This window comes from Panthera pardus, unplaced genomic scaffold, assembly GCF_024362965.1.
Source record: "Panthera pardus isolate Hobbes unplaced genomic scaffold, ASM2436296v1 HiC_scaffold_13, whole genome shotgun sequence".
NCBI lineage: Eukaryota > Metazoa > Chordata > Mammalia > Carnivora > Felidae > Panthera > Panthera pardus.
Window position 1 is genome coordinate 152,970,628 of NW_026526688.1, and position 16,120 is coordinate 152,986,747.

Consider the following 16,120-nt stretch of genomic DNA (forward strand, 5'->3'; position numbering starts at 1 on the left):
TGAGCAGCTTCAACAGAGTATCGCTGAATGTCCCCATAACTCTTACCCTGACAGCTGTTCAAAACAAGCAAGAAGTAAATGATGAAAACCCTTCTTCTTAGAATATTTCTCCACTGACAAATCTTAGCATTGTGTTCCACGCAAAGGAACAATGATTAAAATCTCTATCTCCAGTATTTCTGTATCTTCTCAGGTTAAGTGTCTGCTCAAATCTTTTGTCAATTTTTAATTTGGATATTTGTTTTCTTATAATTGAGCTTTGAAAGTTCTTTATATATGAGTCCTTTATCTGATATATGTTTTACAAGTATTTTCTTCCAGTTTATGACTTGACTTTTAATCTTTAACAATGTCTTTTGAAGACCTGAAGGTTTTAATTTTGATGAAGTGCAACTTATCAACATATTCTTTTTGGATCATGTTCATTGCTATCAAAAGAAAGTAATCTTTGCTTAACCCACAGTTATAGAATTTTTCTTATATATTTTATTCTAGAAACTTAATAGTTTTAGATTTTATAATTTTATCTTTGATCTATTTTTAACTTTTTCATATATTGTAAGGTATCCATTGAAGTCTATTATTTGAATATAGATATCCAATTGTTCCAACATCAGTTTTTGAAAAGGACACTTTTTTTCCTCCAATAATTGTATTTGTATCTTTATGAAATATCAGTTGTCCCTATATGTGTAGGTCTATTTCTAGATTCATGTTCCATTTCTTTATTTATGTCAATATCACACTCTTTTTAACACTGGAACTTTATAATAAATCATAAAATCTTGTATGGTTGTGCTCCAATATTATTTATCTTTTTCAAATTTGTTTTGGCTACTTAAGCCCTTTACATTTACACATGATTTTTATTAAGATACAATTAACATGTACTATTATATTAGTTTCAAGTGTACAACATAATTATTTGGTATTTGCATATGCTGTGAAATGATTACCACAATAAGCCTAATTAATATCTGTCTTCATACATAGTTACACAAATGTTTTCTCTTTTAATAAGAACTTTTAAGACCCAAACTCTTAGCAGCTTTAAAGTATGAAATACTATTATTAACCATAGTCACCATGTTGTATATTGGATTCCAGACATTTATTTTATAGGTGGAAGTTTATACCTTTTGACTTCCTTCACTCATTTCACCCACCTCCCAACCCATATCTCTGGCAACTGCCAATAAATTCTCTGTATTTATGAGTTCTCTGTATTATGGTGTTTGTTTTCCTCTGTCTCACTTATTTCACTTAGCATAATGTGCTCAAGTTCCACTCAAGTCACAAATGGCAAGATTTCCTTCTTTAATATGGCTGAATAACATTCAATTATATATCATTTCTTTCTTATCTGTTGATGGACACTTAAATTGTTTCCATATCTTGCCTTGGCTATTGTAAATAATGCTGCAACAATCATGGGAGTGCAAACATTGTTTTGAGTATTTTTATATTCTCTGGATAAATACCTAAAGGTAGAATTGCTGCATCATACAGTCTTTTTATTTTTAATTTTTTGAGGAACCTCTTTACTATTTTCCATAGTGGGATTCCTACCAACAGTGCACAGATTTTCCCTTTTCTCCACATCCTAGCCAAACTTATTTCTTGTGTTTTTGATAATAGCCATTCTTTTTTTAAAATTTTTTTAAATGTTTATTTATTTTTTTTGAGAGAGAGACAGAGTGTGAGTGGGGGAGGGATAGAGAATGAGAAGGAGACAGAGAATCTGAAGTAGGCTCCAGGCTCTGAGTTGTCAGCACAGAGCCCGACATGGGGCTCGAACCCACAAGCTGTGAGATCATGACCTGAGCCGAAGTCAGACACTTAACTGACTGAGCCACCCAGGTGCCCCTGCCATTCTATTTGAAAATAGTCAGGTATGAGGTGATCCTGGGAGAACAGAGAGAGGGATTTATGCTGGAATGGTGGAATTGTTTAACAACAATAAAAGACATCTCACAAGAATGGTTAAGTCAGATGGCTTTTATTTTATCCTTCATTATGATGTTGGCTCACCAGAGAAGCGAAGACATAAGTAAAAGCACACACACACACACACACACACGCACCTTTGCCATTAACAGGCATAATTATAAAATCTTTTCCCTTCCCTTAAACATGAGGTATGGTGAATATCCTAAAATAACATTTTTCTATCAGATCCCTAGAACAGTAGTGTCTCATTTCTCAGGGTATGTTGGCAGGTTACCTTTGAGCATAAATAAGGCCATTGTTACCATATTTTTTTATCTTTTTTAACTTTTTTTATTACTTATTTTGGGAGACAGAGAGAGACAGAGCATGGGTGGGGGAGGGACAGACAGAGAGGGAAACACAGAATCTGAAATAGGCTCCAGGCTCTGAGCTGTCAGCACAGAGCCCGACACGGGGCTCGAACTCATGAGCTGTGAGATCACGACCTGAGCCAAAGTTGGATGCTCAACTGACTGAGCCACCCAGGTGCCCCAAATACATAAACTTTAAAATAATACATACAATAAAAAGTTATCATTTATTTACTGTAGGATTTGTCATATTTTTAATATACTAATTTAAACTGACAATATCTAGAAAGGTAAAAATAATAACTTGTCAATTTTATGGGCAATGGAAGCATTTTGAAAGAGAACTATTAACATTATGATAGACACAGTATGATGCTGAACACAGTTTGAAAATCCTTTTGTTGGAGGCTAAACAGCTTTATAGATCTTACAAATAGTTGTGGCTCTGACATTGTCACATAATTTTAATCAATAATATTTCTTATATTGCTGATAATTGGAAGCAAGTTTTTTCTGGGTCAAGTTATTTTGGTTGATTAGAAGATTAAAGCACTAATGGCATGTAGGTGTGTGAAATCAACTGCTAAAGAAAATAGCAAAAAACTCAAATTTTTTTTTGTTGTTAAACATGATTCAAAATGAAATTGTATGCTGTTGTCTATAATAATATTAACTAAGCAATTAATTCTATATGTATAAACAGATATTACTTATCATGCCTTTCAATATTACTTCAGTTTTACTTTTTCTCCTCAAGTTGCTTTTTTTAAAATGACTGATAACAGTACATTCATATATAAGTATATGAATATGTAAATATATATTTTATATCATATAGAAATGTATAATATAAATATACCATTTATATATAAGATGTACTTTTACCCGTAGGGAGATTTTTCTATATATGAACACAAAATTTTCAGGTCTTTCATAACAAAGCATACCCACACATGTAAAATTAATGATAATTAGATTTGGCAGGTATGATATTGCATACGATAAATACTAATAAACTCATCCAGGTACTACTACATATTTTTTTAAAAGATTAAGGAAATAAGTTATAGACATCACATTGATAGTGTTAGTAACGTCCATATACTACAGAATAATTCAAAGCACATAGAATGTTTACTTCTTTAGGCATATAGTGTGATTCTCAGACTACCGGGGCAAATGGAATTTGATGTGTATATATTTAAGTAATATTTATTTAGCCAATCCCTGCTGCTTTAACCTAAAAAGAAACAAGCACTTTTTCATCTCATCTCCAAACATATCATCCTTCTTATACCTGATGTACAGTATTCTCTATTTTTTATTTTTAGTTTCTTTTTATAAAATCAAGGCTTCAATTTTCACTCTGGAGTCTACATTTCTTTCAAGATCTCATTATTGCAATTATTGCTTTTCTCTCATATGTGATCAATTTCTATTTCTATTAAATCATTCCTATAGCATACTAATAAGATACAAAATTCACATCTCAAAATATATCTTCATCTATCCAACTATGTATCTCTTTATACATACATTCCAAACTTCAATCCATACCCCTTTTCAGCTATAAACTCACAGCAAAATTTTTTAAAAAGCATATCTTACAGTAAGTCACACTGCATCCTCACACCACTATCTCCCTAAATAACTTCCAGTACCTTCAGTCCCAATACAACACTGAAACCGTTCTTGATCATCACCAAAGACCTCCATATTACAGTTCTGCCAAAGTAGGCCTACACATAATTTGTATCATACTTTGCTAGCCCATACCACGTTTTTAAAAAGTGAAGTTTTATTGGCAACATTTAAAGATTAAGACATCACAGGGTGCCTGGGTGGCTCAGTTAGTTAAGCGTCCGACTTGGACTCAGGTCATGATCTCACAGTTCATGGGTTCGAGCCCCGTGTCGGGCTCTCTGCTGACAGCTCAGAGCCTGGAGCCTGCTTCGGATTCTATGTCTTCCTCTCTCTCTGCCCCTTCCCTGTTCATGCTCTGTCTCTGTCTCAAGAATAAATAAATATTAAAAAAAATTTAAAGATTAAGAGATCACAATTATTATCTCTAGAAGATATGTCAATGTCAGGGTATGCCTAGAAACAGTGTCCTAGAAGTGAAAAGCCCCTGTAACATGAGCAAAGGACATTCTAGCTCACTTGAGTCCTTTGACTCCCTGAGACCGTAAATATTGTCATTTGCTATTTCTATTTCTTTTATTATTTTTTGGAGGGGGTAGGGGGCATAAAAATAACTACATTTATCATCTCATAGTTTCTCTATTTCAGTGTGCTCTTTCCCTTATTTATTTATTTATTTATTTATTTATTTATTTATTTATTTATTTATTTATATTTTACTTAATTATTTATCTTGAAAGAGAGAAGGAAGAGTGCAAGCAAGGGAGGGGTAGAGAGAGCAGGAGAGAGAGAATCCCAAGCAGGCTCCATGCTGGCAACACAGAACCCAATGCGGGGCTCGATTTCAGGAAATGTGAGATCATGACCTAAGCCAAAATCAATAATGAGATGTTTAACCACTTGAGCCACCATGGAGCCCCCTTTATTTATTTAAAAACATTTAGGAAGTATTGACATACAAAAAAAGCTTTATATATTTAATGTAGACATTATGATGAATTTAAAGATATGAATACACCTATGAAACTGTCACCATATACAATGCCTTAAACTCAACCATAACCTCTAGAAGTTTCCTTCCCTCCTCTTTTTTAAGGACATTTAATATATGATCATCTTAAATTTTTAAGGATACAGTATAGTATTGTTAATTATATGCACTATGCTGTACAGTAGATCTCTTGGACTTATTTATCTTTCATAAATAAAACTACATACCCTTTGATCAATGTCTCTGATTCCCCTTCCCCAAACCTTGGTCATCTCTACTCTCCTCTTTGCTTCAATGAGTTTGACTATTTTAGATTCCTGATAGAAGTGGGATCATGTAGTATCTGTCTATGTTTGGTTTATTACACTTAGCATAATGCCTTCCAAGTCCATCTACATTGTAGCAAATGACAGGATTTCCTTCTTTTGCAAGGATGACTAATATTCTATCATATGTCTACACACATTATCTACATGTTTTCGTTACCCATTCATCCATCAATTAACATTTCGGTTGTTTCCACATCTTGACTACTGTGAATAATTCTTCAATGAACATGAAAGTACAAATATCTCTATGAGATCCCAATTTCAATTCTTTTGTATAAGTATTCAGAACTGGGACTTCTGGATCACATGGTAGTTCTATTTTTAATTTTGAGGAACGTCCATATTATCTTTCATAATGACTACACCATTTTGCAGTCATATCAACAGTGTATGAAGGTTCCCTTTTCTCCACATTCTCCTCAAAGCTTATTATATATGACTCATCTTCTTAATAATAGCCATATTAACAGGTGTGAGGTGATATCTTCCAATGGTTTTGACTTGCATTTCCCTCATCATTAGTGATGTGGAGCACCTTTCTATATACTTGTTGGAATTTTGTATGTCTTCTTTGGAGAAATGTCTATAAAAGTCCTTTGCTCATTTTTAATTTGAGTTTTTGGTTTTTTTTTGATAGTGAGTTATAAAAGTTCCCTATATATTTTGGATATTAACCCCGTATCAGATATATGGTTTGCGAATAGTTTTCTCATTCCATAGTTTGCCTTACATTTGTTGATTATTTCCTTTGCTGTGCAGCAGCCTTTCAGCTTGATCTAGTCTCATTTGTCTGTCTGTGTTTTTCTTACCTGTGCTTTTGGTGTCACATTCAAGAATTCACTGGCAAGGCCAATATCAAGAATTATTTTTCCAGTATGTTTTCTTTTAGTTCTATGGTTTCAATTCTTTGTCTTAAGTGATGCTGCCTCAAAAATAAGTTTGGAAGTGTTCCCTCTGTATATTTTTGGAAGCTTTTAAAAAAAGAATTGTTATTATTATTTTTAAATGTTTGGTAGAATTCACCTTGATTTTTATTTGTTGGGAGGTTTTCCATTAATGATTCTATCTCCTTGATTATAACTGCAATGTTCAAGCTTTCTTCTTGGTTCAGTCTTGGTGAATTGTGTTTCTAGGAACTTATCCAATTCATATAGGTTGTCCAATTTGTTGATATATAATAACCCTTTATGATGTTTTCAAAATTTCTGTGGCATGAGTTGTAATGTCTCCCTTTTCATTTCTGGTTTTATTTATTTGAGACTTCACTCTTTTTTTTTAGTAAGTTTAAGTATTTTTTAAAAATTTTATCCTTAAAAAATCACATCAATTTTGCTTTTCTATTTTTATTTTTAATTTATTTCTGCTCTAAATCTTAAAGTTTCGTTCCTTCTGCAAACTTTGAGCTTCATTTTTTTTTTCCTGTTTGTTGAGGTTGTTGATTTGAGAGCTTTCTCTCTTTTGTGAGGTCATTATCTATTGCTATAAACTCCCCCCTTACTACTTTTGCTGCATCCTATACGTTTTGGTATGCTGTATTTTTGTTTTAATTTTTCTCGAGGTACTTCCTTTTATTTTTAATATTTTTTAACATTTATTTATTTTTGAGAGACATAGAGAGACAGAGCATGAGCAGGGGAGGGGGAGAGAGAGGGGGAGACACAGAATCCAAGCAGGCTCCAGACTGAGATGTCAGCACAGAGTCCAACGTGGGGCTTGAATCCACGAACTGAGAGATTATGCCCTGAGCCAAAGTCGGACACTTAACTGACTAAGCCACCCTGGTGCCCCTCTCAAGGTACTTTCTAATTTCTTCCTTGATTTTTTCTTGAACCAAAAAGTTGTTAAAAATATGTTGTTTAATTTTAATGTGTTTGTGAATACCTGTCTTCCTCACAATTATTTATATCTTGTTTCATTCCATTATGTGTAGTTCACTGAGCCTCTTTAAGAGAATTGTTTTGAATTCTTCTTTGGGCCTTCATAGATCCCCATCTCTTTAAGATCAGTGGCTAGAGATTTATTAGCTTCCTTTGGAGGTGTCATGTTTTCCTGTTTCTTCCTAATCCTTGCATTCTTGCCTTATTTCTGCACATTTGAAGATCTCTTCCAGTCTGACAGGCTGGCTTTGGCAAAGGAAAGATTTCACCAGTCAGCTGTTGGATGAGGTTACAGAGAGGACATAAGTACCCATTGACCTATGACCTAGACCCCAGCAATCAGAGGCTCCTCGCCCTTTCTCCATCCTTGGAATGTGCATTCCCCTTGCCTTCCCATAATGACACAGCCTTGAGATGACAATGTGCTGTTGTGACCATCTGGATGGTATATGTGACAGATCCCACTGAAGGCCTTTATATAAACTTTTAAGATTCTGTTGAAGAGCAGTGGAGATCTACTCATCTTGTGACTGCCCAAGACACACCTCATAAGTAATTTCCCTTGCTTATTAAAATTGCCACCTATCAATCTGGAATGGCCTGCCTCTTTCCTCATTCTCTTTAGTCTTCATGTGCAAGGTCAGCCTCAGATTTCACCTGGGAAGCTGCTGAGGGAGCTCACTAACACTTGGCTAGCTAGTAGAAGACCAGATAAATAGGTCTTAGGAAAAACAAAACAAAACAAAACAAACATTTATGGGGGAAATCCTGAGTTGGCCATTGACCTTTATGTGTGGAGGGGTGATCCATATGTTAGATACTTGTGTATCATGTTAGTATGGGGATGCTCCCAAGTCAGTGGCTGGTTTGATGCATATTGGACTGAAGCAAAGAGGGGAAAAAATAGCTGACACAGTGTTCTGGCCCCTGCTGTGGTCAGTTTGGCCACTGATGTCCAATTAGAGGCTGAAGTTCAAATTAGAAATTTGAAAGAAGAGCTGACTTAGAGTAGAACATGTGGCTCTCCACTACTCTGCTAGCTTTGGGTCTAGTAGATAAGGTGGGAGAATAGAATTATAATATAAATTGGAGACCTTAGCATGCTGTTTTGCAAAGGTAGGAGGGTGCAAGTTGCCTTGGATTAAGTTCCAAGCGCTTTGACAAAGCCCGATTAGAACCCTAAGAGGTGGAATCCCTGGGGGATTTAGGAGAGCAAAGAGAAGGATGTTGTGATAATTGACAGTGAAATAGATGAAATTTCATGGGACCATGCCATCCAACTCCTAATACAAAGGAAAGTAGGGGCGCCTGGGTGGCTCGGTTGGAGGTCCAACTTCAGTTCAGGTCATGATCTCACAGTTCGTGGATTCGAGCCCTGTGCCAGGCTCTGTGCTGACAGCTCGGAGCCTGGAGCCTGCTTGGGACTCTGTGTCTCCCTCTCTCTTTCTCTCTCTCTCTCTCTGCCCCTCCCCTACTTATGCTCTATCTCTGTCTCAAAAATAAACTTTAAAAAAAAAAAAAAAAAGGAAAGCAAAACCACCACAACAACAATGCCACCCAGTGGGGCAGGCCCTAAATCAGGAAATGTTCATGATGAGCTTACTCCTGCTGAGCTTACTGATAATAGATGCCAAATTCCAGTAAAAGGCCAGGGAAAGTATCCAGACATGGTTAGAGGGTTAGTGCAGCTATGGGATGTGGAAGAGCAATGGTACTTCTTTGACCAGGCAGGAACATAATCACACTCTCTGTCCTCTGGCAGTACCCACACTGCATTTGGGGGGTTCAAGATACTCATTCCCTTATAGTTTGCATTATTCTAGCCTTCAGGGAGGTTGAGTCCAATGAAAGGGTTCTCCCTGGGCATGTAGGACCCTGGAAATCTATAGAGAATGTACAAAAATTCTTAGGGAGTTGGGAATGAGACAGACCATCTATGCCCTGATGTTTCAAGGCCCTGATTAGGTCACATTCACTGTAGAAATGAAAGTGAGACACTACAGTCCACACCCATCACATAGTATGGAATAGATATCCCGAGCCAGTCATGGGCAAGCATACATAATGTTGGGAAATCCATGATTCATCTGGGGTAATTTCACAAATCCTAGGAATGGGTACAGGCTATTGGAAAGACCCAACACAGAAAGGAAACTTGAAAAGCGAAAAGGCTATTCCAATCATGTGTAAAGGGTCCAATAAAAGTCACGTAGAAGCACATGTGGCTTGACCTCACTGTTGCCATGATCCCACCTACAAAGATAGACCAGTATCACAACACTATGCTGGGTGGCCTGTGTAAAGCCTTAAAACCTTAACAACAGTTAAGACCTTTCTCACCTGCCCCTACCCTCTCTGATGCCCCTCCTGTTTCAGCAAAGACCTCAGGAATATAGTCCTACTCAGGGTAGGTGTCTCCCATGCCCTGACTATATAATTTCAGCCAAGACTGCCTGCAGGAGAGGGCCACTGGAGGTGACCAGACATCAGGTTGAGCTCAATATTCACTGGTTCCCCAGAAATAAACAAAAGATGATGACTCTAGTTGATACTAGCCCTCAAAAGTTTTCTGGCCCCCTCAGTGCCACCAATGGTTATACAGGACAAATAGTTATGGTCAAGAAGGTCTTTTTGACATTGCTAACTGGGCATTCTTTTCCATGAGAATATGAGATTTTTATCTCTCCAATACCAAGAAACATACTTAACACTGATATCCTATAAAGTCATGCTCTACAAACTTCGATTGGTACATTCCACAAGTGCTGGGGGAAACACTAATGAGAAGCTGCCAAACCTGCCTCCCCCAAGGAAGAGTGGTAACTGTCACACAATATAAATTGCCCAGGGGCACAATGAAATAGGAGAAATATCCAAGAGCTGCACCAGCTGGGTATTGTACACTCTGCCCATATTGTTTCCAACAGCCCAGTTTGGCTGGTAAAAAAGTCACATGGCTCATGATAGATGATATCTATCAAGAACTGAACAGCGTGTTATCTCCCATCTATGAAGCTGTGCCTGACATTGCCACCATCTTAGATACCTTGACCACAGTCCTAGAAATGTACCATACTCTGCTAGATTTAGTCAATACTTTTTTTTTAAATATATCCCTGGCTGCTAAGTCACAAGATCAATTTACCTTGATGTGGGAGGAGCATCATGGATCTTTCAAGTGCTTCCTCTGGGTTACCTGCATAAACCCACAGTATGTAATGGGATAGTAACTCATGAACTGCCCCTGTTCTCCTTCCACACATTAGTAAAATGGGCTCATTACATTGATGATATAATGATAACATGTGAAGACTTGCTTCTGCTACAGGACACTCTATAGACTTTGCTGGGACATCTGCAAGGGAGATGACAGGCAGTGAACCCCCAGAAAATTCAAGGTTTAGGTACTGCCATAAAGTTTTTGGGAGTTGTTTGGTCAGGTAAGAAATGTGTTGTTCCAGACGCCATAATTGATTAGGTGTAAGCCTACCCAGAAACTGTAATTGATTAGGCGCAAGCCTAAGAGTATGAAAGAGGTGCAAGGTTTTGTAGGGTTTGGGGGTTTTAGAGGACTTTTATTGCCTACCTAGCATTGTGTCTTTATCACTTATATTGCTGAATAAATAAAGGGCAAGTGTGGGGCTGGGGATCAGAGCAGCAAGTCACCTTTGAGCAGTCAAAAATACTGGTGAAGTAGATTAAAGCTCTGGCCATCTCCTAAGCAGGGCTACCATTTCAGTTAGATGTGCCTGTGACTGTGGAAGTAATGGTGCTGGACACAGTGGGAGAGACAAAGTGAGCCATGACTCACCCTCACTTTGACTAAGTGGCATGCCTATTTGCAACAGAGGAGTATCCTGTTTTCCAAACCACTGGCACTAGAAATGTAGCTGCTACTAGGCCCTTCAGAGTGGGTAGATACTCCAAATGCCCCCACCCCTATTCTGTGGTGGCCATTGTGTCCTGCAGAGAGGGACTGGGGGAAATTCCCATCGATGCCTGGAATACAGATGAATCTGGTCAGGACAATCTGCCCACAAGGACTGTAGTCACTATTCACCTCAACACTGACACCATCTGAATGGAAACAATTATGAACCACAGAAGCTAGTGACCTGAACTAAGAAAAGTTTGGCTGGAGGTGCTTGGGTGTCTCAGTCAGTTAAGTGTCCAATTCTTAATCTCAGCTCAGGTCTTGATCTCAGGGTTGGCAGTTCAAGCCCTGCATTGGGCTCTGCACTGGGCTTAGCTTCCACTTGGGTGGTTGAACCATTGCACTCTGGGTTTACCCAGGGCACAAAGGGGAATCTGCCTCATGGTAACCATTGCCAACCTCCCTCTCCTCAATGGCAGATGAGCACATCCTGTGTTCCACTGGTACAGTCATCCAGGACACCACCTTTATCCCCTCCATTGGCATGGAGGATGTTATAGCGTACATAGAAGCCCTTACTACATTCGCCAAGCAAGGGTTGAATGACAGCTGATAAAGCCAGTCTCTCCTGAACACTGGAAATGTGTCTAAGAAGACAAGCTGTCCTCCAAAATAGGAGGGCCTTGGACATTATCACTACCTTGCAAGGAGGCAACTGTGTTGTCATTCAAAGAGAATGTTGTGTGTTCACATCCATGAGTCAGCTAATGTATTATCTTTATTAAATCACATTAGTCAATAATTGAATGCCCTGAATGATCCAACTCTCAGCCTAGGGGACTTAATAAAGCAGTGGATTAGATCTTTGAGCTCCTGGGGAAAAAAATGTTACTTATTTTGGGCATCATTATTTTAACCTGTGTTTTCTCTTGCATATGCCTGTACTGTCGCTGTAGCATCTGCTTCCAATACAGCCAGAAAGCTGCCAAACAAGCAACTTCTATGCCAGTGAAAGCCCTTGCTGACCTCTCAGGGCACAGTGTGGAAGGGGAATGAGGTGTGTGTAAGATTTTAAGAGCTCCTCAAGAGGGGTGGATTGTTGGAGGACATTATCAAGAGGACATGACCAACATTTGACCCACAGGCTGGACCCAGGAAATTGGAAGCTCTACACCGCTTCCCTTGTCCTTGGAACATGCATTCCACTTGCTTTATCCATACTAGACGCTGTTTCAAAGAAATATCATTGAGATAGTAAGGTGCTGTTGAGACCATCTACAGTGTATACCTGATTGAACCCAGTGAAGGCCTCTATATAAACTTAAAATTCTGGTAGGCTGGGGTAGAGATCTACTTATCTTGCAAATGCCTAACAAGCCTCCCAAGTAAGTTTCCTTGCTTATTAGAATTGCCACCTACCAATCTGGAGTGGTCTGCCTCTTTCTTCAGTCTCTTCTTGTCCTCCATGTATGGGGCCAATTTCAGATTTCACCTGGAAACTCCTGAGGGTGCAAGCCAACATCAGCCAGCCAACAATTCTGGGCACATCAGTTGGTGGTGTCCATAGTGAGCCAGTTCCCTCTCTTGGAATCCATTCTGGAGGGGGCTGGGGCTGCCTGGTGGGTTCAGAGTTTCAGCAGGGCCAGCTGACCGGTCTTTGCCCGGTGGGTGACCTGTTGCCAGGGTCTGCAATTGGATAAGGATCAGGGTTGGGGTCTCAGGGTCCACAATTGGGCAGGACACACTGCCACGGCCCTGCAGTTCGGCAGGGCTGTCTTGCTGAGCTCTGAGTTCTGGTGAGGACACCGCCAGTAAATCGCTGAGGTCACCTGAATCGGCTGGCTGGGCTCGATTGTCCGGCAAAACCGCTAACTGGGCTCTGTAAAGCGACGGTTCCCCGCGGGGCTTTTTGGGTGGGCGTGGCCAGGAGCAGGGCTTTACGTCGACGTTGACGTGAGTGGCGCGCAGGGTTCAGGAAGACACTTGCATGGCTTCGCGATGAAGGCGGCCTCCAGACAAGCTCCAGCATTGGGCGAAAGCTGTTGATGAGGCTCTTCAGGGGGATGAGACTGCCAGTGGTGCCGCGCACAGACTGGTAGGTGGGTTTCTGATTGCCAGGTGACTGGCAGGGTCTGCCGTGGAGAAGAGCTCCAGGTGTGGGTTCCGCTGCGGGAGGCCCTGAGGATGAGGCAGAGCAAGCTTGGCGACAGGCTCCTCATCTGTGTGTGGCATTGGGAAAGCTGTGTGATAGAGCAAACCCTTTTGCTCTGTGGTTGGCCCGAAAGGCGAGGGGCCAGCATCACTGAGATTCCAAGGACTGGTCACAGAAAACCCTGACCCGTTTTCCTCATTCCTCGCTGTCCCCAGATGGTGTAAACGTGCGGGACCCCACGTTGTTCACAGTTGAATCAGAAGTGGGCTTCTCTGTCAGTGTCGGAGAAGCCCATGGAGTTGGACTTCTTCTAGGTCTCTCCCTCACAGGAGGAAATGTGGGCGGGGAGTTTCTCAGCGCTGTGCTAATGCACTTCCGGGAGGGGTGTGGCGGTAAAATGGCACTGCTTTTCTTACCCTTGTAATGCAGTGTTTGTCAGGTCTTTTGTTTGTCTTGTTTGGCAGGTGAACTATAACGTTTCCGCCTGTGTTCCAGAAGTCTCCCAAAGTCTCATGGGTAGTTGCTTAATGGGAGTTTCTGTGGGAGGGACTAGAGCAGGGCACCTCTCCTTCCACCATTTTGCCAAGTTAATTTCAGTTTCTTTTTATCCTTGTGATTGCATCTTGTTTTAATGGTAAATTGACGCGGGACAAAGTTGTATGCTTGTTATAAGAAGGCTGTGAAGGCTCACACACGAATTGTGTGTTTCCATAATGTCATGTTTATTCAGTCATAAAGCAAGGTTAACAATGCAGGTTCAGGATCCCAAAATCAGCGATATTTCACCACACGTTTAATTTGGCTTCTCACACCTCCTGCAAAGCGAGGCACAAGACAAGTCACACAAATAAGATAGAAAGGGAGGCGGGTAGGAAGTTAAGGAGCTAAACTAGAAGTCAGTCTGCGGGTGCACAGTTGAAATAAGGCCTGGGTCTGGGGTCCAGGTGATCTCTCTCGGCATTTACTGCTTGCAGTGTTCAAGCAGTGAAGGATCTCTGTTCTTTTCAGAGATGAGGCAGAGTCTTCAGAGGCAGCTGCCTTTTTGAAGTAGACAGACTTAGAAGGGTCAGTGTCTGAGGAGTCTGACAGTTTGCTGCACAAATCCTCTCTTTTAAAGGATTTAATCAGTCTTGGGCCTTTTCAGACCTCCTGTGTTTCTGCTGGTTAACAGTTCAGACTGTGTCATCATCTGGTGTCGATCTTGGGGATATCTGGTAGTTGCAATGCCCGTTATTCTTGCATCATTGCTTGACACAGGTCCCTGCTTGACATGAGTGACTCCATCTTGCTCTCTCTATAATGTTTCTGGTTCCTAGTCATTTTATGTTACTCACAGGGACTTGGTAAGCCTGGATTTTTCAGATACAACACTGTTGGTATTTAAGGCTACAATATTGTTTGTTGCGGGGTTTGCCATGTGCACATTGTGATGTTTAGTACCCTCATGATACCAGAGGCATATATAAAATATATAAAATACATACATACATATATATATATATATATATATATATATATATATAATACCAAATACAAAAATATAGTTGTAGGGGAAATTCAAATGCAGTGTTTTTAAAAGAATTTTTATATGTAATTTTGTATGCTTTTGTCAGGAAAATCACACACTTGAAAAATTGAATAGTAATCTAGTGGTACCACTGTAAAGAAATATATGTAATTATATTTATACGGAGAGTCTCACCTAATTTTTTTAAGAAGTTTCAGTGTTTGCTTTTTATAGGTAAAATGCATAAGGAATCATTACTGGAATTCTAAACTCCAATGTATTCTTCATAAATAGCCCAGTGATCTTTTTACAACCTAAATCACATTATACAATAGCACCATCAGCCCACATTTCCCCACCCTACCCCAACCACTAGCTTTATGTTCTGGGAGTTTTCCATTCAGAGTAAACTCTATGGTTCCTGCTCTGACACATAATAGTCTGAGGCAGCCTATTATGCCAGTCAAATCCCATGATGCTCCACCACCTGTGCCCTAGTAGCCAATGTCAGCCAGGACTGTTTCTCATTCGACAAATATACCAAACCCTTTCCAGGATTAAGGCCATTGAACAGGCTATGCTCTTATGGAGCTGTGGCTCTAAATCATCCTGGATGGCTCACCTTAGATATCATCTCAATTAAGCCTTCTGTGATAACTTTGAATGCCCCCCTCACACCATTCTCTGTAACGGCTTTTGGTAACTTTCTTCCACCCGAAGTTTACATTTGGTGTTTTTTGTACATTTGTCATTTATTTGGTTTTCAAACCATTGCCTCCTTTCCCACCCCATTTCAGAAGACAGATTATATCTATTCTATCATATACATGGAATATAGAATAGCTAGGCATGTATCGACTTTTATAAATGTTTGTCAGGTGCATTTTAAAAATTCAGTGTTTGGGTGCCTGGGTGGCTCAGGTGGTTAAACATCTGACTTTGGCTCGGGTAATGATCTCACAGTATGTGTTGGACTCTGTTGACAGCACAGAGCCTGGAGCCTGCTTCGGATTCTGTGTCTCCCTCTTTTTCTGCCCCTTCCCACTCATTCTCTGTCTCTCTCTCTCTCTCTCTCTCTCTCTCTCTCAAAACTAAATAAACATTAAAAAAAATTTTTTTAATGCAGTGTTGAGAGATGATGTCTCCTAAATATCATTATCTCTGTATGTTAACTAATTAATTATGTGATTTAGTTACAACTTAATAAATCATTTAAAAGTTTATAAAAGAATGCTGTGTGTTCAGTTTAAGTACTTTTTTTTTTTTTTTTTTTTTTTAAATTAGGCAACAGCTAGGGCACCTGGGTGGCTCAATTGGGTAAGCATCTGACTTGTGATTTCAATTCAGGTCATGATCTCACGATTTGTGAGATTGAGCCCTGTGTTGGGTTCTGAGCTGACAGTGCAGAGCCTGCTTGGGGTTCTTTCTCTCCCTCCCTCTCTCTCTCTC

General features: G+C 39.5%; 1 long non-coding RNA gene across 2 annotated transcripts in view; it reads right to left on the reverse strand.

Annotated features, from left to right (window-relative positions):
- The window catches only part of LOC109278392 (uncharacterized), a 103,772-nt gene extending 90,779 nt beyond the window's left edge, over window positions 1-12,993 (reverse strand). For both annotated transcript variants that reach the window (XR_008421762.1, XR_002085647.2), the window contains exon 1: window positions 12,432-12,993. This is a non-coding gene — a long non-coding RNA (uncharacterized LOC109278392). The remainder of the gene's footprint in view (window positions 1-12,431) is intronic.
- Between the last annotated feature and the right edge of the window lie 3,127 nt (window positions 12,994-16,120).